General features: G+C 38.8%; 1 protein-coding gene across 1 annotated transcript in view; it reads left to right on the forward strand.

Annotated features, from left to right (window-relative positions):
* Nucleotides 1–23,403, forward strand: part of LOC115216651 (probable cation-transporting ATPase 13A3) — a 171,944-nt gene that overhangs the window by 12,904 nt on the left and 135,637 nt on the right. The gene's annotated exons all lie outside the window — the stretch shown is intronic.

Genomic DNA, 23,403 nt, shown 5'->3' on the forward strand with positions numbered 1-23,403 from the left:
TATAATATATATACACATATAAAATTCATAGAATATAAGAGTATCTGTGCACATATATAATATATGTGCGTGTGTGTAAATATATATATATATGTATATCTATCTACATGTGCATGTATATATATTTATGAATATGCTTTTCCGCATGGTTTCTCTATCTCTACACACGTTATCACATGTCAATCCTTCCCATTGTTTTGGGTCGGTTAATTGTCAAACTGGCTAGAATCCCTGTTGATCAGCCAACGACCTTCCAAACTGACCCCCACCTCTCTCTCTCTTTCTCTCTCACGATTTTGAATTCTCTCACGTTCTATCTCCATTCTGTCAATCTTTTCGGGATGGCTTGAAATCACTTTAACGAACGACCAGCAAAATCAACTCCTGTTGGAGTGAGACTTAGGATATTATGATTGATTTCAAATTTTGGCACAAGGCCTGTAATTTCGGGAGGAGGGGATACGTCGATTACATCAACCTCACTGTTCAACTGGCACTTATTTTATCGACCTCGAAAGGATGAAAGGCAAGGTTGACTGTGGCGAAATTTGAATTCAGAACATACAGACGGACGAAATGTTGCTTAGCATTTTGTCTGGCATGCTAACGATTCTGCCAACCAGCCGCCTTTCAGAAGAATATTGTTCATATTAACAATGGTATGGCATAACTACAGATTAGTGCCCCTTGACAACTTTGGTTTCCTCACACCTTTCTTAATGATACATGATTTAGTGAAATACGTTTTTAAGTCGTACAGGGCGATTATATTGAAGAATGTTTTTATTTATTAGGAAGGAGATTTCATTTTTATTCAGAAACTGACATTATTCTGATTGATATTATTCAGTATGAATTTCTAATTGGAAGACACGCAAAAAAAAAAAAAACAAAAAAAAAAAAAAGGTTTACTTATTTACATAATACAAATCGAAAGTATTTAGTAATAGCACTTTCGGTTTGTAATAGGGTGAATGTAAACTTGGAATTTTTTGTTTCGCCTTCCAATTCAGTCGAGGTAAATTATGATCAATGCAAATGATCACGAACAAATTATTAAGTGGTTAAAATGGTTATAGATATCTTTTCTCAGAAAAAAAAAAGACATCAACGTACATCTAAAACGTACCTGCAAAATTTAATGAAAAAATATGCGTTATAAAGGAAGTTATGAGGATGTAAAATCGGATATGAAGTGGGGCATGAAACCGTAGTTATATGATATCTATACTAATTATTAGAACTTATTATTTTTTATTAATAATGATAATAATTCACCACAAAGCTCACGCCTACAACTACAGTGAACGTTAAACAAAGGGTCTAGAACACATGTGGAGCGATACATATATATATAAAAGGGGTACTATTTATTATATACATAAAAGGGGTACTATTTAAGAAGAGTGGTCCGCTATAAAAGGAGGAGGGTAGAGAAGTTATACAACGGGTTGAAAGTTTTGTAATATAACATAAAAATGAATAGAAATGTAAATAAGAAACAACTAATGACTAAAACACGATATCATTAAAAGAATAAATAGGTCACCTAAATTGAGTCCCAGTACCCTCCCATTCTCCGCTCATCGTCCCTCCCCATCATAGGTAGGCGAGTAAAAAAAAGGGCCACGTGTAGATTGTTGTTTACAACTTAGAATTTGCAAAACATGAAAAATAACTTTGACGATCAGCTTGCCTGTCTCTGAAGTTTTCCTAAATGTCTTTTCTGTAATTCGTTGAGCTCACCCCTTGTCTTGGTTATTTTCTGTGCCCCGCGCAATAAAAACCGTATCAGTCGCGTTGGGCCCTCCTCGCCTTGAAATTTTGTTTTAGTTGCCCTTACACTTAGGACGCTTTCATTTCTATTATTATTAACCACAAAAGCCCAGTCGAATAAAAGTACAAAAATCAAGCAACGAGGGGTACTACTTGAGAACAGCGGTCCCGGTGCGCGCACTAGCGTAATCGCGCATCCGCCTTAGCTAGTCGTGACTAGTCGATCCTACAACGACTAACTAGCAAAGTAAATAAAACGCAAAATCACAAAGTAAGGATCGACTAGTCACCACCAGCTAGCGCGGATGCGCGCACCGGGACCACTGTTCTCAAGTAGTACCCAACGAGGAACAACAAAAGGCTTTATAATGTTAAGAGATACCCGTTATATTTCGGGTGGGAGTTGATTAACTAAAACTTCCAACATTTGACTTATTTTATCGAACATCGGCAGCAACGACCGTAAGACTGTATAAAATGGGACATTCTAGTTGGAAATGGTTTTGTGGGTCTTGGAGACACACGTATGTTGCGAGATGGGGTAGGGTTAATATTACACAACAGCTGCAATTAAAATTGATGTTAACTCTGCTACAAATATACAAAAAAAAAAAAAAGGTTATCACGCACATAAACAAGAATACAAACACAGGTGTGTGTATGTATATATAACACAGGTGTGTGTGTGTAGGTGCGTGCGTGCGTGCATGATAACCTTTTTTATGCTTGTGGCGGAGTTAATTAACATCTGTTTTAATTGTGTTGTCTAATATTAACCGTATCCCGTTTTGGTGTCATAGACCCACAAATCGTTTCTATCTAGTATGCTTTATTTGTGTGTGTGTGTGTGTGTGTTATGTATGTATATTATACTGAATAATATCAATCAGAATAATAATAATGTCCGAGTTTCCGAGTAAAAAAAAAAAAAATTCCCTTTCCCACAAAATAAAAAAAAAACTTTCATCAATATAATCGTCCTGTACGACTTAGAAAATTATATTTCTGCAAAATTTCACAAGAAAAGGTGTGAGGAAACAAAGTCGGCATGGGGCACCAATCTTCTGTAGTTGTGCCATACCATTGTTTAAACACTATTCTGAGCCTGAATTCAACTGGAGTTGATTTTGTTCATCGTTCGCTGAAGTGATTTCAAGCCAACCCAGATGACTGGGATTAGATCCGACATAAGACAGAACCAGTAGAGCGCCAGGCTAAATAAATACATTTACAACATTTAATTCTCTTAACATTTCGTGATCAAATCACCTCCAGGTTGGCTTTGCATTTCATTTTCCTGGGGGTCCGATAAAATAAAAATACTTTTCAGGTCAATGAATTTAGTTACATTTCTCGTCCAAGTTGCAAAAAATCGTTATTACATTCTTCTGGGTACGATAAAAATAATAAGGTACCAGTTGGGGACTGGGAAGAGGAAGGTACGGTTTAATTTCCAATTTAAACCGTACCTCCCAAAATGCGTGGCTTTGAACCTCGGTGAGAGGCTGGCAGAATTGTTAGCTCATCGGATCAAATGCTTAGCAGTATTTCTTCCGACTCCTTATGTTCTGAGTTCAAATTCCGCCGAAGTAAACTTTGTCTTTCATCCTTTCGGGATCGATAAAATAAAGTACCAGTCAAGTAATGGAATTGCTGTAATCGTCTAACCCTCTCCTTTCAAAATTGCTGATTTTGTGCCAAAACGAGAAAGAATTATTAATATTATTATTGGCAGAATTGATAAAGTGACGGAGAAAATGCTTTGCAGTGTTGTTTACCTTTTATCATGTGCAGGTTGACATTGTTCTTCATTCCTTTGGGGTCGATAAAGTGAGTACTAGGGCCTCACATTTGACGCCGCGTGTCTCAATATCACATCATTTGCTTTTGGTCCCAAGGTCAGCTTTGATCGAACAGCCCTAAGATGGAATCTGCTCCAACTGTATCCCTCTATCTCTTTCTGTCTACGAGGATTAATTTGTTCAATAAATATCTTTTATTTAATACAGTAGGACGGTACGATTCGATGGAGTTTTGGTTATTATTTCTAGTATTCGAGCGAGCACGAAGATGCTCCCTCGTTCAGGTAAGCTGGGATTGCATGTGATGGTGCTGCTCGAATAACTATATATGGTTGCACTTCTAACAGAAGAGACTGTGAAGGGGGCTCATAAGCCGAACTCCTGCTTTAGCAGGTAAAAATGGCCTTCAAACTCACCTGTTTCTTGCCCTATATTCATTTAAAAAAAAATTATATTATATAATATACGTGTTTACAGTTTTCTATTTATTAATGTCATTATTGTTGATATTGTACAAATTCCATCCAAGTTGACTTTGCCGTTTATCCTTTTCGAGGTTGATGGAATCGGTACCAGTTGAATGTACGGGGGTTGATGTAATCAACCGGAATACTCAACCCCCAAATCAGGTCCTGAACCTGTTGTAGAAGGGATTAATTATTGTTGACTTCTTCTTCTACTACATACATACACACGCACCTACAGTTGTATGTACAAATCACAGGACGCAAACCAGAGTCAGAACTGAAATAAACCTGAATGTTATAAAGCTTCGCTGTAAGATTAAATAAGAATGTGAAAGAATTCTCTTCATTCTTTTGATGTGCAAGAAAAAGAAAAAAGGAGGGAGTTTCCTGACTGAAAGTTTTATAGTTGTTGAACGCTCCTCGGAGAAGACGTTCCCAGCTTCCTTCGCTATTCTGTAGGATAGATCCTGTATATATATATATATATATATTATATATATATATATATATATATATATATGTATATATATATATATATGTATGCATACGTGTATAAACACACATGCCAACTCGTCGCCTTTGACCTACTTATAATAATAATAATTATTATTATTTCAAATTTTTGTCACAAGGGCAGCTTTGGGCGAGGTTGGCATGAGTCGATTACTGGTACTTATTTTATCGACCTTGAAAGGATGAAGAGCAAAGTCGACCTCAGCGGAATTCGAACTCGGAACGTAGCTACGAGCGACATACTGCTAAGCGTTTCGTCCAGTGTGCTGACGACTCTGCCAGTTCACCGCCTTTAATAACAACAACAACGGTTCCCTTATTTTCTAAGGGTCCATCAGGTGGAGACAGTACATGAACGAATTCCTAAAACAAGCAATGCATGCAGGTACATTCGTCCGTCCATCCGTTCCTCTGCCTGTCTTGATACGAGACATGAACATACAAATGCTTGGTTTTTATGTTCAGATATAATAAAAATTTGTTTACATTAATTTGATGGGTTATTCTACACTTTTATAGAGTAGAAATTTATTCTAAAAGAATATTATTGGCAGTAACCTCGAATCGAAGTCCCTGGCCAATACTTAATTTTATCTAGCGGATCTTTTCAATCACAGTCAGATTTATTTATTAACCTTTTTTTTTAACATTCAAACAGTATCCGAACTTTCAAACTGCTTTAAAAAAAATTAATTAAAAAATCTGTGACTGAGATTGGAAAGATCCGATCTAGCTGTAAATATATACGAGGTTGGTACTGAAAAGTTCCTTGTTTTGGATATAAAAAAAACATAGGAGGATCAGTTAATTATTCAATATGTTCCCCTCGCAGGTTCACACACTTATTGCAGCGGTCCTTCAGTTTTTCTAAGCCCTGTATTAGAACTCGGAAGGTTGGGCCTTTCGCGGCACCCTTAAAGCCAGGAACTTTTCAGCACCCCCTCGTGTGATATATATATATATATATATATATATGCACACATATAGCTCTGAATAAAATTGTTTTAGATAATCACGGAAGTTACGAAGTGACTCAGGAGCTAAGAATTTCGTAGCGTGTGGCTCTCATAAGTACCCGAGCACGAAGCAAGTACCCGTGCACGAAACTTGCTGATATAATAAGATCTCAGTTGTTTACTGCTGCTGGGGGGATACAAGCTGAGACTTGATCAAACCCAGCTGGGTCAACCGGGCGAGGGAGCCTGATGTTGAAAGACCCAAAGCCCCCACTGGGACCCCAGAAACATCACTGACGATGCATCCCACCGTACACGCAGCACGGTTCTATCAACATAGTCGCAGTCGTTCGTTCGTCTATTGTCTCCACGTGGTGTGGCAGCCTTTAGAAAACGAAGCAACCGTTAGTATTATTAACATCGTCATTCATATTAGTATCATATTGAAATAGGTTGTATAATGAGATCATTATTCCTATTATCCTTCTGATTTGTAAGTAAACATTTATCGCGGCTGTAAGCCTCTGTCAATGTTTGCCATGTTACTTTATATATTGTGCGAATGTTGTTGTTGTTGTTATACGCCTACACTTACCGACACTGCCTCCTGCGTTGTCGCGCATTCTGCTAGAGATAGCAGCCAGATCTCACTCAAATCATGCTGTAATGTAGTACGAAAGGAAGTACATATTACACAATGTAGTCCCATATATACATACATACGCACATATATATATACGCCAAGTAAGTTAGGGGTTGTGGATCCAACCCACTAAGGGATAATACTTATCCAATATACTATTGGTATAATACCCAAATTATTAATACACAAGTGTTTTTAATTGCAATGCAAAAAACTTACTTATTGTATTAAATGGGTGAAGGTAAAGAAATATTTTACCATTTTTCTTATTTGTTATATAAATTATATATATACATAACACGTGCAATGCAATTACATTTCCGTCATGCTCGCACACACAATTTATATTTGCACACCTTTTACTGTTTACTTGGTTCAATCATTGGACTGCGATTTGTTGCACGGTGAAGATTTGTGGGATATTCCAGATATTCTCCATCTGATATTCTTTAGGTGCATAGATGCACACACTTGGGTGTACATCGACAGTTCAACCATAAATATACAAGAACCAGGAACTCTCTTAACTCAAAAAATCTTGCTGCTTTGTTAGTGATCGGCTTGGTGTCTCTCAAGAAGAACTTAAATAAAACCCAAAGAAAACATAGGCGCAGGAGTGGCTGTATGGTTAGTAGCTTGCTTACCAACCACATGGTTCCGGGTTCAGTCCCACTGCGTGGCATCTTGGGCAAGTGTCTTCTGCTATAGCCTCGGGCCGACCAAAGCCTTGTGAATGGATTTGGTAGACGGAAACTGAAAGAAGCCTGTCGTATATATGTATGTTTGTGTGTCTGCGTTTGTCCCCCTAGCATTGCTTGACAACCGATACTGGTGTGTTTATGTCCCCGTTACCTAGCGGTTCGGCAAAAGAGACCGATAGAATAAGTACTGGGCTTACAATAAAATAGTCCCGGGGTCGATTTCCTCGACTAAAGGCGGTGCTCCAGCATGGCCGCAGTCAAATGACTGAAACAAGTAAAAGAGTACGTGGATACAAGCATGTATGCGGCTCTTTTTCGGTTTCCGTCTACCAAATTCACTCACAAAACTTTGGACGGCCTGAGACTATCGTAGGAGACACTTGTGCTTGTGTCATGCAGTGGGACTGAACCCGGAACCATGTGGTTGGGTAGCAAACTTTTTACCATGCAGCACTCCTGCGCCTGCACACACACACACACATTGTATGCATGTGTGTGTGTAATGAATATACATCCTTATAATGTCTTTTACATCTTTTCCCCATGCTGATATGGATTGTATGGGGTCTGTTGTGACAGACTGGAACCTGTTGCAGTCATTCACATTTAATTCCACTGGTCTTCCTTCAAACACAGCAAACCCACCGACAAATTGTTTGTGAGAGACCTGAGCACTAACACTGTTTTCATTCAGAGATGATTGTATGAAGACGCGGAAATACACATGCGCACATATTACGGGCTTCCATGCAGTTTCTTGTCTATCAAATTTCACAAGGCATCAGTTGACCGGGATTGTAGTAGAAGGTTCTTATACAAAATCCTATAGCTTATACATACATACGTATTTTGTGTATTAAGGCTACCATCAGTTTCATGTTAAGGAAAACCGACAATTGTGACTTTCCGTGTTTTAATCCCAAATGGATACGAACACCGATGTTCCATGTATTAAGCTTGATAATTGTTAATGTATTCCTTGACATGAAACCAATGGTAGCCTTGATACACGAATAGAGAATCTTTATTCACTAATGCAGTGTGGAGAACTCTTTCTCATTGTTCATTATATATATAAATATATGACACGAAGAGAATATTATGAAGCGTTATACGACATTTGCAATAGTTGGTAATATATATATATATAATATATATATATATAATGTATGTATGACCAACTATTGCAAATGTATAACGCTTCGTAAAATTCTCTTGCCACACTTGCTATAAATCTAGACCTCTCTCTACATACATATAAACTCAGAGAACGTAGTCAGTATTAATGCTTTATATAATCGTACACGTGTTTCGTGAGATTGACAGACGTCAATCATGTGAGCATGAAAGCCAGTTACGTGAACAAATGCTGCCATTCCCAATCGTCGGTATTACTCCGCAAAAGAACCAACTTTGCGTGTTTTTGCTGACTGATGCCGATGAATGGAAACCGGTGCATTTGTTCTCGTAACTGGCTTTTGTGCTTGTAATTGATGCTTGCAAGTCTCAAGAAACACGTGTACATTATACAGTGTTAATACTGTCTACATTTTCCACATACAGCCAGATACACCGCCCACCTGGTGATTTTCCACTGCACGTTATACTTAATCTGTTGGTTGTGAGTTGAGAGAGATTTAACGGTTATAATTAGCAGCTTGCGTTCCCTGACAGAGCACTTCCCTCATTTGGCTCATTTGATAGCATATAAGATGCACATTTTTTCTCAATAAAAAAAGTTTAGTAAGTAATCGCCATCGTCTTATATGCGAAGTTGGGCTTATGTTACATGCTTTAATGCTCTAGAAACTTTTCTTTTCTGAATATGAGCTGCTGAAATTGGGGTGCGCCAAATACGCCTACGCGTCCTTTATGCCATCAAATACGGTAAACTTTGTTGTCGTCTATCGGACCAGACACAGTCGAAAAAAATCTATGATGAAATAAGTTTTAGACATGAGGATCTTACAGTTTGTATTTCAGGAACGATATAAGTCAAATATAGCTTAAATTTGTAACAGATTCTTATGAGTTTTGGCTGTTAATTACTTGAAGTTGAAGGACCATGTGTAAGCTACCTTTTGAACACAATTATCAACGAAGATTTCTCTCGCCCTCTCTCAATCTATCTTCTCCCTCCTCGTGACACACACTTTCCATTTATTTCATATTTTCGGAATAGGCATCATGCTAGAAGTTCATTACTTTTGTGGAGCGGTGTCATTAGTGTCCGCCTGAATTTGTTCTACTCAGAGAGAGAGAGTTTGACGGAAAGGATGTTCCAGAAGGTGGATGGTCTGGAAAAGAAGGATTGGGAATTTGTGGTTCATATTTGGGAAAGGGTGGTGGTGGACGCAACGAGGGTGACGAGCGGTGGAAAGACCAGAGGGCAAGGCTGCTGGAGTGAGACAAGTACGAAACGAGCCAGCCAGCCAGATCTGAGGCCATTATAGTTGCGATACAAAGAAGAGGCAGCGAACCTGTGGACGAAAGGCTGGGGTGTATCCAGGATATATATAAGTTAATTGAGACTCGGGTGAAAACCTTGTAGAATGCTGTGCAAAGCTCGTCCTCAGTTTTGTCTATAAAGTGCTTCAGCGGACACATCACTTTGGGTATACATTATCAGACTGAGTGAAATGACAAGAAGATGTAACTAGGAACTTATTCAAACAATCACCTGAAGAGGCGCATTCCACACATTGATAATGATTGCACAACATCTGACCTGTGCTATGTACTGCAGGCGTAGTACATAAGGTTTAGTTTAAGATATGAATTCAGAGAGTCGTGTGGTTATCACAACAAGCTCCACTTACGGACTCGGCTAACAGTCCACATAGTAATATAATACGGAGAAGTATAATGTAGAGTGACCATGTAACTGGAAATCCAGAAGACCCGATTGATACAATTATTTCCTAAGTAAGATATAAAACCGTTAAGTCAAGAAGTATGAGAGGTGAAATTGATACAAGAAGGTTGCGAAACGGCCGTAGCCCTATAGAAATTACGGGGTTAAATTAATATGTATTCACTCATACGTCCTGATTCTATAGTGTTATATATATATATATATATCACGTGATCACGTGTGATATATATATATATATATATGTATTTGCACACATACACAAGCGCGCGCACACACAATCTCGTCGAAGTCAAGTTTTGCCTCTCAACCTTTCATTGGTCAATTAAAGGAAATACCCATCAAATACTGACCTTGCGCCGTTCTCCCCCCCCCTCTCTCTCTCTCTCGTGCGCGCGCTATATATGTGTTAGTGTGTGTGTGTGTGTTGATCTCACCTTATCGGTAGAGTAAAATATATATGGATCTTTTCAGTTTGAAGGCCAGATTTTCTAGTTAACTAAATAAATAAATATATATATGTATACAAAATCAGAAAATGGAGAAATACATCTAAATCATTAATCAACTATCAGATAATACCCAATCACATACTTTATTGAACCACTACATAAGAACATTAATGTTAAACAAAACAGTGTACATGGATGAGTAATACAATACAATAGGTACAATCATTATAAGAGGATATAAATAAATAAATATAAATAGATATAAATATAAATCTACACTTTAGAATCTCCGAAGAGGCCTTAAAATATATTTGTAAATGTCTCATTCTTAACTCCATATTGGCATACTATAAATGGCTAATATAGGTAAAATAGGCATATTTATCTGCATGGCCGAAACAGCTGTAAGATATAGTGTAGATTTATATTTATATTTATTTATTTATATCCTCTTATAATGATTGTACCTATTGTATTGTATTACTCATCCATGTACGCTGTTTTGTTTAACATTAATGTTCTTATGTAGTGGTTCAATAAAGTATGTGATTGGGTATTATCTGGTAGTTGATTAATGATTTGGATGTATTTCTCCATTTTCTGATTTTGTATTATTAATTTATGGTAAAAATAATTTTACCGTTGCCCATATAATACAGTAAATGAATTAATTGCATCGCAATTCTTAACATTTATGTATTAACTTTGTTGGGTACTTAACTAGCAGTATATTGGATATATGGTATCCCATGGAGGGTTGAATTTGCAACCCCTGTCTCAATTTGTATATATATGTATATATATATATATATATATATATATATATATATATATATATATATATATATATATATATATATATATATGAACACGCGCACGTGTGTATGAATGGTCAGGCGTACATGCGTGCATGTGAATACATACATGCAAGCACTTACAAATGCTTACTTTGATACATGTACAAGATAAATTTATCTGAAGGAGAGAAATGAGTTTAATTCCAGCGTAAGAGTTTTATTGTAGTAATTGGAAAAGTTCAATGCCCTTCAGTGACTAGCAGTTTCATCCCGGGTGGAGATTAAATGTACTCTCTTTCTCTCCATGCATGCATGTATGTGTATATATATATATATATATATATATATATATATATATATATACAGAGAGAGAGAGAGAGATTTGATTGCACATTTCAAAATCTCTAATACATATATACACGCGCACTTATCACCTTAATGGAAGCTGTTGTGCGGGGGATGATGCTACAAGAGAATCCACTTACAAATCGCTATACTATGCTGACCTATTTTTATAATCCACGTGCTTTTCTCTTAGTCATATATATATATATATATATATATATATTATATATATATATATGTGTGTATATATATATTGTGTGCATGTATGTATGTGTATTGTAATAGAAATGATGAAATTTTCTGGGTGTACAGGGTGAGGAGGGACTCGTCTTTTATTTCATCACGGCTGTAAATATCTTTTACCATTCTGTTGCTTTTACTTGGTTTAAAGGAATATTCTTTACTTTCTTTTTCGTCTATCTGTAATTTTTGTTGTCATGTTTTATTTTTGCTTAACAACCATAATTCAGGCGTTACGATAATGACGTATCCCGTGTGTGTGTATATATATATATATATATATATATATATATATATATATATTATATATATATATATATATATATATATAGATATATATATATATATATATATATAGAGAGAGAGGTGTTAACATAGAGTAAAATTATGTTATGCAATGATGTGTGCTACCCGTATTTTAGACAGACCGTTTGGGTGTAATTTAAAGGATATTTAGCTGTTATTTCTAGCCCTTCAAGCTTCTACGTAGAAGCATCTTTCTTGATCTCGTGTGGGCTTATGTTCTTCATGCATCTATAATTCTGTAATAGGTAGTGTTTAGCCCTAGGCTACCCCTGAGCGAGCAGGCCTGTGATCAAAGGTATTTCAGCTATGATCATGTTATCATTTATTTTGTATATCTATTATTACACAGTTGTGTATGTTCTTAAAACAGTTGGGTGTGATGTGAGAGAGATTTGGCTACTATTTTTAGCAAGTCAAGCTATTAAATATTGGCTGCTTCGTTAGTTCATGCAACTCTCTGCCAGACCACGTGGAAATTGTTTTTTCGCCTTTTTTTTTTCTTTTCGCAAATAGGTTTCTGTTTTTCTTTGCGTGGGTGAAGAGGAAACAATTAACCAAAAAAGAAAACAACACATTTTTGTTATTATTGGCAAGCCTGCAAAATTGTTAGTTCGTTAAACGAAATGCTTGGCGGCATTTCTGTAAGCCTTTTATGTTTTGAGTTCAAAACTTATCCTTTCATCTTTTCCGGGTCGTTGATAAAAAGTACGAGTTGGGCACTGAGGTCGATGAAGTGGAACAACTGTGTTTGCATTCAAAGTTGAAATTCTGTTATGGTTGACTTTGCTTCCCATCCTTTTGGGATCGGTAAATTAAGTCCCAGTTGAGCCCTAGGGTTGACGTAATTAACTAGCTCCCACCTGAAAGATTTCAGGCCTTGTGCCTAAAGAATGGATTATTATTCTTCCCACACAAGTTCAAATTCTGTCGGGTTGGACTTCACGTTTCATTCTCTCGGGGTTGATAAAATAAGGCACCAGTTGAGCACTGGCATCAATGGTATTGGCGAATCCCCTCCTTTTAAAATTGCTGGCTTTGTACCAAAATTTGAAGTCCTTATTATTATCATTTTATTTTTGTATTTTTATCTTTCATTTTATATTTTATTTTTATCATTAGATTGAAACCATGCACCACCTTGGAAAATTTTTAGTCCAATAAATCAACTCCAGTGCTTTTTTTTTTCAAAGCCTGATTCTTATTGTATCAGCTGTTTTTGCCGAACTGCTAGATTACAGGGACGTAAACACACTGACACCGGTTGTGAAGTGTTGGTAGGACACACACAGACACACATACACTCATATGACAGGCTTCTTTCAGTTTCCATCTACCAAATCCATTCATAAGGCTTTGGTTGGGCTGAAGCTATAGTAGAAGACACTTCCCCAAGCTTCCAGTCATTGGGAACTGAACCTGGAACCATGTGGTTGGGAAGCAAGCTTCTTGCCACACAGCCGTGCCTTGCTATTTTTCCTTTTGATTGTAACCTTACATTTTGTGAGTTATTTCGTCCTTTTATATGTTGTCCTCTATATATTGCCCCTTTGTAGGTAATAATAAAAATCATTGGTGAATGAATTGTTAGAGTGTCGGAATAAATTCTTGGTGGCATTTCATCAGACTTTTCTGTTTCAAGTTCAAATCTCCCTGAGGTCAACTTTATATTTCATCCTTCCAGGGTCAGTAAAATGAAATACCTGTTAAGTACTGAGGTTAGTTGTATCAGCTGAAACCCCCTCCCCTCGAAATTGCTGGCCTTGTGCCTAAATTAGAAACCATTATTATTATTATTATTCAAGCTGGTAGAATCATTAGCACGCTTGACAAAACAGCAGTATTTTGTCTGTCTTCAAATTGTGAGTTCAAATTCTGCCGAGGTCAACTTTCTCCATTCTGGATTGATGAGTACCAGTTGAGAACTGTGGTTAATGTAATCAACTTGTACTTCCATCTCCCAATTGCTGGCCTTGTGCCAAAATTTGAAACCATTATTATTATTAAAACAGCAAGCTGGCAGAATCGTTGACATACTAGATAAAATGCTTTAATGTCTTTTCATCTGTGTTTGCATTCTAAGTTGAAATTCTGTGATGGTTGATATTGCTTCCCATCCTTTCGGGATCGGTAAATTAAGTCCCAGTTGAGCCCTAGGGTTGAAGTAATCAATTAGCTCCTACCTTAAAGATTTCAGGCCTTGTGCCTACAGAATGGATTATTATTCTTACCATTTTACTTCTTGTACTGACTGTACTTGCTCTGGTTGATTCTGTAAGAGCAGACAGCAAACTTGTTGCCAAAGATCTCTCAAGGCCCCTTTTTGCAATACGTAACACCCAAGTACAAATCTCTGTAGAAGACACTGGCCCAAGGTGCTGCTGAGTAGGACTGAACCTGAAACTACATGGTTACAAAGCAAGGTTCTTCACTACATACCCATGAAACACTATACATTAGGATTTGTGGCTTATAACACATGTCCTGCTCAACCCTGCTCTTGGACAGACTGGTTAGAAGCAAAGCAAAGTAAAATAAAAACAGCCCTAAACGTTTTGGCTTCTTGCTGTTGTATGTTGACAAATTCATAAAGGACGAAGTAATGTAAATTTATGGGGATTTTGTTAAGCATCAGCTAGGATCAAAAATATTTGTTTGGGTTTGGTTTGCCAGATTAAACAGTCTGTGTTCAGGCTAGACTTTTTTTTTTTTTGCTTTTAGAAGTTTATCTTAAGTACAAGTATGTCTTTGTGGTACAGAAGTTCACTTCCCAACCATGTGGTTTCAGATTCAGTATCTTCTACACAAAACCCTGGGTCAACCAAAGCTTAGTGAGTTGATGGGTGTAAGCATGGCTGTGTGGTTAAGATGTTTGTTTCTCAACCATGTGCTTTTGAGTTCAGTTCCACTGTGTGGCACCTTAAGGAAGTGTCTTCTACTGCAGCCCTGAGTTGAGCAAAGATGTAAATGGATTTGGTTGACAGAAAATGAAAGACACTCGTCATGCACACACACACACACACACACACGTGTGTGTGTGTCTGTGTGTGTGTGTGTGTAGCCTTGTCTTGATACTGCATGTTAATTGTAAATGAGTGTCATTGTCATATGAAAGGTGTTCTTCATTTTCAGCCTTTCCATCAAAACATATGTGGCCATGGGTAAAATATTATCTTGTTTGGAAACACACGAGGGTTGGCAACAGGAAGGGCATCTAACTATAGAAAAGTCTGTCTATTAATTCCGTTTGACCCTTGCAAGCATGGCAAAGTGGGCATTGAAACTGTGATGATAATACAGTGTATGTCAAGGTCTTGTTTACACTCTGTAATATTGTGATTATACATCATTACCGAAGGACTCAGCTGTCAGAATCCTTAACACTCAGCTGTCAGAATCCTTAGCGCTTTGGACAAAATGCTTAGTGACATTTCTTCAGATTTTATGTCTTGAGTTCAAATTCCAGTAAGATTAACTTTGCCTTTTTATCCTTTTGGGATTGATAAGATAAGCAGCATTTGAACACTGGGGCTGATGTAATCGACAAGAGCATCCTCCCAACAAATTTCAGGCTTTGGAAGAGGGAGACCCCCCCCCCCTCACCTAGAACACATGGGATGAAGTACTGAAGGACAATCTCAGGACACTGAACCTTATGAAAGAGATGACAAAGAACCAAGATATTTGGTGCCTTGCTATACTCCAGAAGACCCATTCTCCACAGCAGAAGTGTTAATGCTGATCCCTTTGCTGAAGAGGATTGGCTTTCCAAGAGTCCTGTGCTGGTGCCACAAAAAATGTATCCATGCCAACACCATGTAATAGCACCCATGCCAGTGCCACATAGAAATCACCCAGCACACACTGTAAAGTGGTTGGCATTAGGAAAAGCATCCAGCCGTAGAAGCCATTGCCAAATCAGACTGGAACCTGGAACCTGGCTTCCCAGACCCCGGTCAAACCGTCCAACTCATGCTAGCATAGAAAAGGGTTGTTAAAGGATGACAATGATGACTATATAGTAAGTATAATAGATAGATTAAAACATTCATACAGTTGTTAGCTTTCAAGAGAATGTGATGCAGTAGTTATCAGGAAATGCCTCAGTTCTCCAAGAACACACAGAAATGGTGCAGCTACAATTTACATTCTGTCAATTGTTAGAAAGCTGAAACTCTAAGTCTTTAAAAAATAAAATAAGTGTCATACTTAAGTCTGCTGATGTAACAATTATTACGTAAATGTCAACAAAAGGTTTGTCATGTTATTTGAAAACTGGTTCTTATTCAGTGGTTTAGGGAAACATTTAACACAATAATTACCTCTTTTTTATTATTTTTTTTTTTTTTAGAAACAAGATAAATATTTTTGGGGCATTAAAGAGAGTGAGAAAGTGAGTGCTCCAGTGTTTGGCTGGTTGTAGAAAGATGAAAGTCAAAGTTAACTCCCTTCTAAATGTGTTCTGAGAAAAGTATCAGCAAACCTGCAAAGGGATGCTGGAAAGTTCCTGGCTTTGGGTAAAAAAAAATACAAGAGGATCAGTTATGATTTCATTCAACATATTCCCCTCTCAGATTCACACACTTATTGCAGCAATCCTTCAGTTTTTCTAAGCCCTGTAAAAGAACTTGGAAGGTTGGCCTTCCAACCAGGCCTTCCACAATACCTTAAAAACCAGGAACTTTTCAGCAGCCCCTCGTAAACACTACCAAGTGTTTAGGTTGGTACTCTACTTCTTTTTTTAGCTATTGGTAAATAAGAACATCTTCCATGGATGGAACATCATCGTTGTATTCATCATCAACATCATTTAATGTCCATTCTCCAAGCTGGCATTGGTTGGATGGTTTGATAGGAGCTGGCAAGCTGGCTGGCTGCACCAAGACCCAGTTGTCTGTTTTGGCATGGTTTCTAGGGCTGGGTGCCCTTCCTGATGCCAACCACTCTACCAACTTTCTCTCACTCTTTCTTCCTGTTTCTTGAGTAACGCTGTGATGGACTGGTGTCCCGTCCAGCTGGGGGGAACACATATGCCACAAAAACTGGGAAACTGGGCCCATGAGCCTGACTAGGCTTGAAAAGGGTGCATAAATATATATATATATATATCATCATCATAATCATCATCATCATTTAGCGTCCGTTTTCCATGCTAGCATGGGTTGGACGGTTTAACTGGGGTCTGTGAATCCGGAAGGCTTCATCAGGCCCAGTCAGATTTGGCAGTGTTTCTACGGCTGGATGCCCTTCCTAACACCAACCACTCCGTGAGTGTAGTGGGTGCTTTTTACGTGCCACCTGCACAGGTGCCAGACAGAGCTGGCAAACGGCCACGAATGGATGGTGTTTTTACGTGCCACCGGCACGGGGGCCAGGCGAGGCTGGCAACGGACACGAGCGGATGGTGCTTTTACGTGCTACTGGCACGGGGGCCAGGCGAGCCTGGCAACGGACACGAGCGGATGGTGGTTTTATGTGCCAAAAATATATATATATTTATATATATATATATATAATAGAAATGAAGCTAGCATGATCCGCTGGATGTGTAATGTCAGTGTGCACACATGACAGAGTGTAAGCGCCCTGAGAGAAATGCTGGACATAAGAAGCATCAGATGCGGTGTGCAAGAGAGACGTTTGCGATGGTATGGTCATGTACTGTGGATGGATGAGGAGAGATGTGTGAAGAAGTGCCACTCCCAAACAGTTGAAGGAATCTTGGGTAGAGGTAGACCCAGGAAGACATGGAATGAGGTGGTCAAGCATGACCATCGAATGTTGGGCCCCATAGAGGCAATGACGAAAGACCGAGATCTCTGGAGATATGCTGTGACTGCAAGGACCCGGGCTGCTTCCTCCACCAGTTTCGCATAGCCCCAGCCCATCCAAAGTACCTTGGATTGCAGAACGACCTGCTGTGCTTACCTGGGATCGTAAGGTGACCTGCTGTGCTTGAGGAGACCTATAAGAGTCAAGTACATCAATATCAGTATCCAAACAAATATCAAATGGAAATTGTAGTTAAGCGATACCTGTGCCGGCAGCACATAAAAGGCACCATCCGAACGTGGCCGATGCCAGCATTGCCTTGGCTGGCTTCTGTGCCGGTGCACATGGCCTGCTGTGCTTGAGGAGACCTATTGAGTCAAGTACACCCAACATCAAAATAAATATCAAATGGAAATTGTAGTTGTGATACCTGTGCCGGTGGCACATGAAAAGCACCATCCGAACGTGGCCAATGCTAGCGCCGCCTTGACTGGCTTCTGTGCTGGTGGCACGTAAAAAGTACCATCCGAACATGGCCGATGCCAGCGCCGCCTTGACTGGCTTCTGTGCCGGTGGCACATAAAAAGCACCAACCGATCGTGGCCGCAGCCAGCCTCCCCTGGCACCTGTGCCGGTGGCACGTAAAAAGCACCCACTTCACTCACAGAGTGGTTGGCGTTAGGAAGGGCATTCAGCTGTAGAAACACTGCCAGATCAGACTGAAGCCTGGTGCTGCCTCCTGGCTTCCCAGACCCTGGTCGAACCGTCCAACCCGTGCTAGCACGGATAAACTGATGCATCTCATCATTTAATCTACCTAATTAACCTATCCCATTACCACTTTGTCCTCTTTCTGCTCACCTTCACATTAACCCCTGACATTACTCTTCCCTTTCCTTCCCCTCTCCTCATTCTCATTTACTCCCACTCCAATTCTCTTTCTTAAATGAGTCTCTCAATCAACCTGTTCTTTTCCATCGTGCTGTGTTCTCTTCTGTCTTGCAAGCTACAAGGAGACACCAATGGTGCTGGTTCCTTAAAAAAACACCCAGTACTCTCTCAGTGTTAGGTAATTGATCCAAACAGTGGCAACACAAGACACGAAAGAGCACTTTAGTCTTGCTGATGGCAAGGTAACCTCTTTAGTGCTGGTTCCATGGAAAAATGCACCCAGTGCAATCTGTAAAGTGGTTGTTGTTAGGATGAGCTTCAAGCTGTGCAAACTGTGTAGAAACCATGCCAAAATAAGACACTAGAAGAAGACATACCCCTCCGGACTGTTGAAACCTGTTAAACCATCCGACCCATGCCAGCATGGAAAGCAGATGTAAAATGATTGTGGTGGAGGCACCTAAGACTATTGCAACATATCTCTTTCGGTTTTGGTAATATTTATTCTATTGTTAAATCATTTTGCATCCATGCAAAGAAAATCAAAGTTTTGATCTCCAATAGAAAAGATAATTAATCTTATCTATGAAATTCTTTCCAATTATCTGAATCTTAGGGTTGTTGAACTATTTTGATATTCTTGTGAAATACAGCTTAGACTTTTGAGGAAGCTAAAACCTTGTAATTGATGAGACCTTACAGGAAATAAAGATAATTAGCATTCTAAAATCATTTCCTTGTCTTGAAAGCTGTTATAAATATACCAGCATTTCATACTATGTTAAAATAGAAATACAAAAAAAGTTTTCTGTGAAATCTTTTCTAGACTTTGAAAGTTACAGCTAATAGAATTTTAATTTTTTGTACAGGCATGGCTGTGTAGTAAGAAGTTTGCTTCTCAACCACATAGTTTTGGGTTCAATTCCACTGAGTGGCACCTTGAGCAAGTGTCTTCTACTATAGCCTCAAACTGACCAAAGCCTTGTGAGTGGATTTGGTAGACAGTAACTGAAAGAAACCTGTTGTATATCTATCTGTCTGTCTCTGCGTGTGTGAGATAGAGAGGGGGGAGAGAGAAAGTGTGTGTGTGTGTGGTGACCAGTATTAGTGTGTTTACATCTCCATAACTTAGTTGTTCAGCAAAAGAGACTGATAGAATAAGGACTAGGCTTAAAAAAGAAAACAAAAGTAAGCACTGGTGTCAATACATTTGACAAACAAAAAACAAGCCCTTCAAGGTGGTGGCCCTACATGGCTGCAGTCCAATAACTGAAACAAGTAAAAGATAAAAGAGAAACCTGTTTTCAAGAATCGGTTTAGAGTTGGAGTCCTAGTCTTAATATTTACAGCAAGTGAAAACAATAACATTTGTGGCCTGTATCGCTTGCAATTCCCATTACGTCTGTGGCAAACAAGCACGAGGAAACGGAACAGACACAATGCTGTGTGGTAAGAATCGGTTAAGTCATTAAGATACGCATCATTTGCAGTTGTTAGTCTCAACATTTTATAAAGATGTAACACTGAGTGGGATTTAAATACTTCTAATTGTAAAGAATGTTAAGTGTGTTTTTCTGGAGGGTTGTCCAAACCCACCCTGTTGTTGCTCTGATGATCTCATGGCTTGTGAATCTGACATCCCGGTTTAGCAAGAACTTCGACTGAGAATGTAACAAGTCAAAATTAGAAAATGTATTTGAAGGATTGTCTGCATGGAAAGACACCTACACATTTTCAAAAGAATTAATATTCTTGAAAGATTCCAATAAAAATATTCACCAATTACAAAAATTACACTGGAGATATTATTATTATTATTATTATCATTATTATTATTAACCATGCAGAATGCATAAAACTTGTATGTCATCATCATCATCATCGCCACCATAACCTTGATCATCAACAGTATCATCATCACCACACATCTTAATCATCATCATCACCACCACCACCACCATCGTTGTCATTGTCATCATTTTAATGACAACTTTTTTCTCTATGCTTTGCATGGGTCTGACGAAAGTATGCTGGAACAGATTTTCTTTTACTGGCCAGATGCCCTTCTGTTGCCATCCTCCGCTTGTTTCCAAATGAGATAATAATTAGCTTGTTTATCAAACAACAAACACCCTGAACATGTTTACATGGAGGACTGGAAACAAACGACACCACATGGACAAGCCTTTACAATTGACAAGCAAACACACACACACACACACACACACACACACGTCAGTGTTTAGGTATATAAATATGTTAATTCGATCTAATACCGGTCGTTTGCCTGTTTATAGTTTTATACTATTATAAATACATAAGCGCAGGGGTGGCTGTGTCGTAAGAAGCTTGCTTCCCAACCACATAGTCCCAGGTTCAGTCCCACTGTGTGGCACTTTTGGCAAGTGGATTTGGTTGAGGGAAACTAAAAAAAATGTGCATTATAGTGTGTGTGTTTATCTCACACCACTACTTGACAACTAGTGTTGGTGTGTTTACGTCCCTGTAACTTAGCAGTTCGGCAAAAGAGACTGATAGAATAAGTACTGAGCTTTTAAAAAAATAAGTCCTGTAGTTGATTTATTCGACTAAAACCTTTCAAGGCGATGCCCCAACATGGCCACAGTCACATGACTGAAAGAAGTAAAAGATGCATACGTATGTATGTAGATACATAAATATGAAATTTACTGCCCATGTTCCATGCTTTCATGGGTTTGATGCTTTGACAAAGATCTGATGAGACGAAGGACTGCATTGTGCTCCAGTGCCTACTTTGGCACAATTTCTAAGACTTCAGATCCTTCTTAATGCCAACCACTTTACAGTGTGTACTGGGAGCTCCTATGACAAGCTTCATTGAGTTTCCATCTACAAAATCTACCCACAAGGCTTTGGTTGACCTGGTGCTATAAGTGGAGGACACTTGGCCCAAGGTGCCGTGCAGTGGGACTGAACCTGAAGTGAACATGACCACACAGGCCATGTCTTACTTGTTCTCTTTCCAAAATGGCCTTGTAGATGTAGTAAAGATGAATCCATATCTATTTCATGCGATTCACTGAGCTCCAAATGCATCCTACTTACAAGAATAAAATGACACACAGATACACTGTTTAGTGAGTAAACATATTTCATCATTGTCTTAAAATTCAGATGCTTCAACACTAAATACACTTTTTAGCCTTCTGATATTGTTAACAGTAAGATGTGGAGATTTTTTTCCTTACTATTTTCCAGATTCTAATAACAATTGAGTTTCTGTCTGAAAAGAAAACTTACTGTAACTTTCTGATTATGTTTTTAAAGCATATTTTTTTTCTGAGTGTACATTATGCTACCTTAGTATTTTAGGTAGGATACACCATCCGATCGTGGCCGCTGCCAGCCTCGCATGGCCCCCGTGCCAGTGGCATGTAAAAAGCACCATCCGATCGTGGCTGTTTGCCAGCACCATCTGGCACCTGTGCCGGTGGCTGGTAAAAGCACCCACTACACTCTCGGAGTGGTTGGCGTTAGGAAGGGCATCCAGCCGTAGAAACATTGCCAGATCAGACTGGGCCTGGTGCAGCCTTCTGGCTTCACAGACCCCAGTCGAACCGTCCAACCCATGCTAGCATGGAAAGCGGACGCTAAACGATGATGATGATGATACGCTTCAATCATCAAATTATTTTTTTTTCTCTTTTACTTGTTTCAGTCATTTGACTGTGGCCATGCTAGAGCACCGCCTTTAGTCAAGCAAATCGACCCCAGGACTTACTCTTTGGAAGCCTAGTACTTATTCTATTGGGTTTTTTTTTGCCGAACCACTAAGTTACGGGGACGTAAACACACCACCATCGGTTGTCAAGCGATGTTGGGGGGACAAAAGAGACCAATAGAATGAGTACTAGGCTTACAAAGAATAAGTCCTGGGGTTGATTTGCTCGACTAAAGGCGGTGCTCCAGCATGGCCACAGTCAAATGACTGAAACAAGTAAAAGAGTATTTATATAGTAATATATATGTTGCTTTGGTATTGCAAAACTAATAACCTGGTGTAGAACTCAATACATGTATGCTTCAGAATGAAGTGTTAGATGAGTACAGAGCAGTGATAAGAAAAAGAGAGGACAAAGGAACAAGTGATTATCTTATGGACTTCATTAACTTGCAGCTGTTTCTGCTATACGATGCAGTGGACTCATTGTCGAGTGCCTGAATAACACCTTATGGCTTCATCAGAGCCTTGAATATGAAGTACAGTTCATTTGGGAAAAGAATTCCCTCTCTCTCTCTCGGAGAGGCACAAGCACCTACACACACGGTAGTTGAGTTCCGCCTACCAAATTCAATCACAAAGCTCCGGTCGGCCCGGGGCTATAGCAGAGGACACTTGCCCAAAGTGCCATGCGGTGGGACTGAACCCGAAGCCATGTAGCTGGGAAGCAAACTCCCTAACCACACAGCCATGCCCGTGCCTACAGTTATATTTTTATACACACCTGTATTGGCTTTCTGATTGGGAGACTCCAATGAAGCTATATGATGTTGCTCAGGCACCTAACTACGGGTCCACTGCATCTTATGGATGAAACAGTTGTAAGGCAATGAAGTTCCGAAGATAATTCTTTATTTGTTTGTCATCTCATTTTCTTAAATAGTAATAAGTTTTCTCTTCTGTGTGATTAATAATGTCAACTCGGTTTATTTCAAAAATAGCCTGCATGATCCATTCCATTCCATTACACCAAGTTACTAATGTTGAGTCACTCTTAACCAGTGGTGGGCATGGTTCCGTGAATTAGCAAAGCTAACTTTCGTTTAGCAGATTAGTGTTTTTGCTAACTTTTGGAAACTGTTAGCGGACCAATTAGGTTCCGCTAAATTT

Source organism: Octopus sinensis, linkage group LG10, assembly GCF_006345805.1.
Source record: "Octopus sinensis linkage group LG10, ASM634580v1, whole genome shotgun sequence".
NCBI lineage: Eukaryota > Metazoa > Mollusca > Cephalopoda > Octopoda > Octopodidae > Octopus > Octopus sinensis.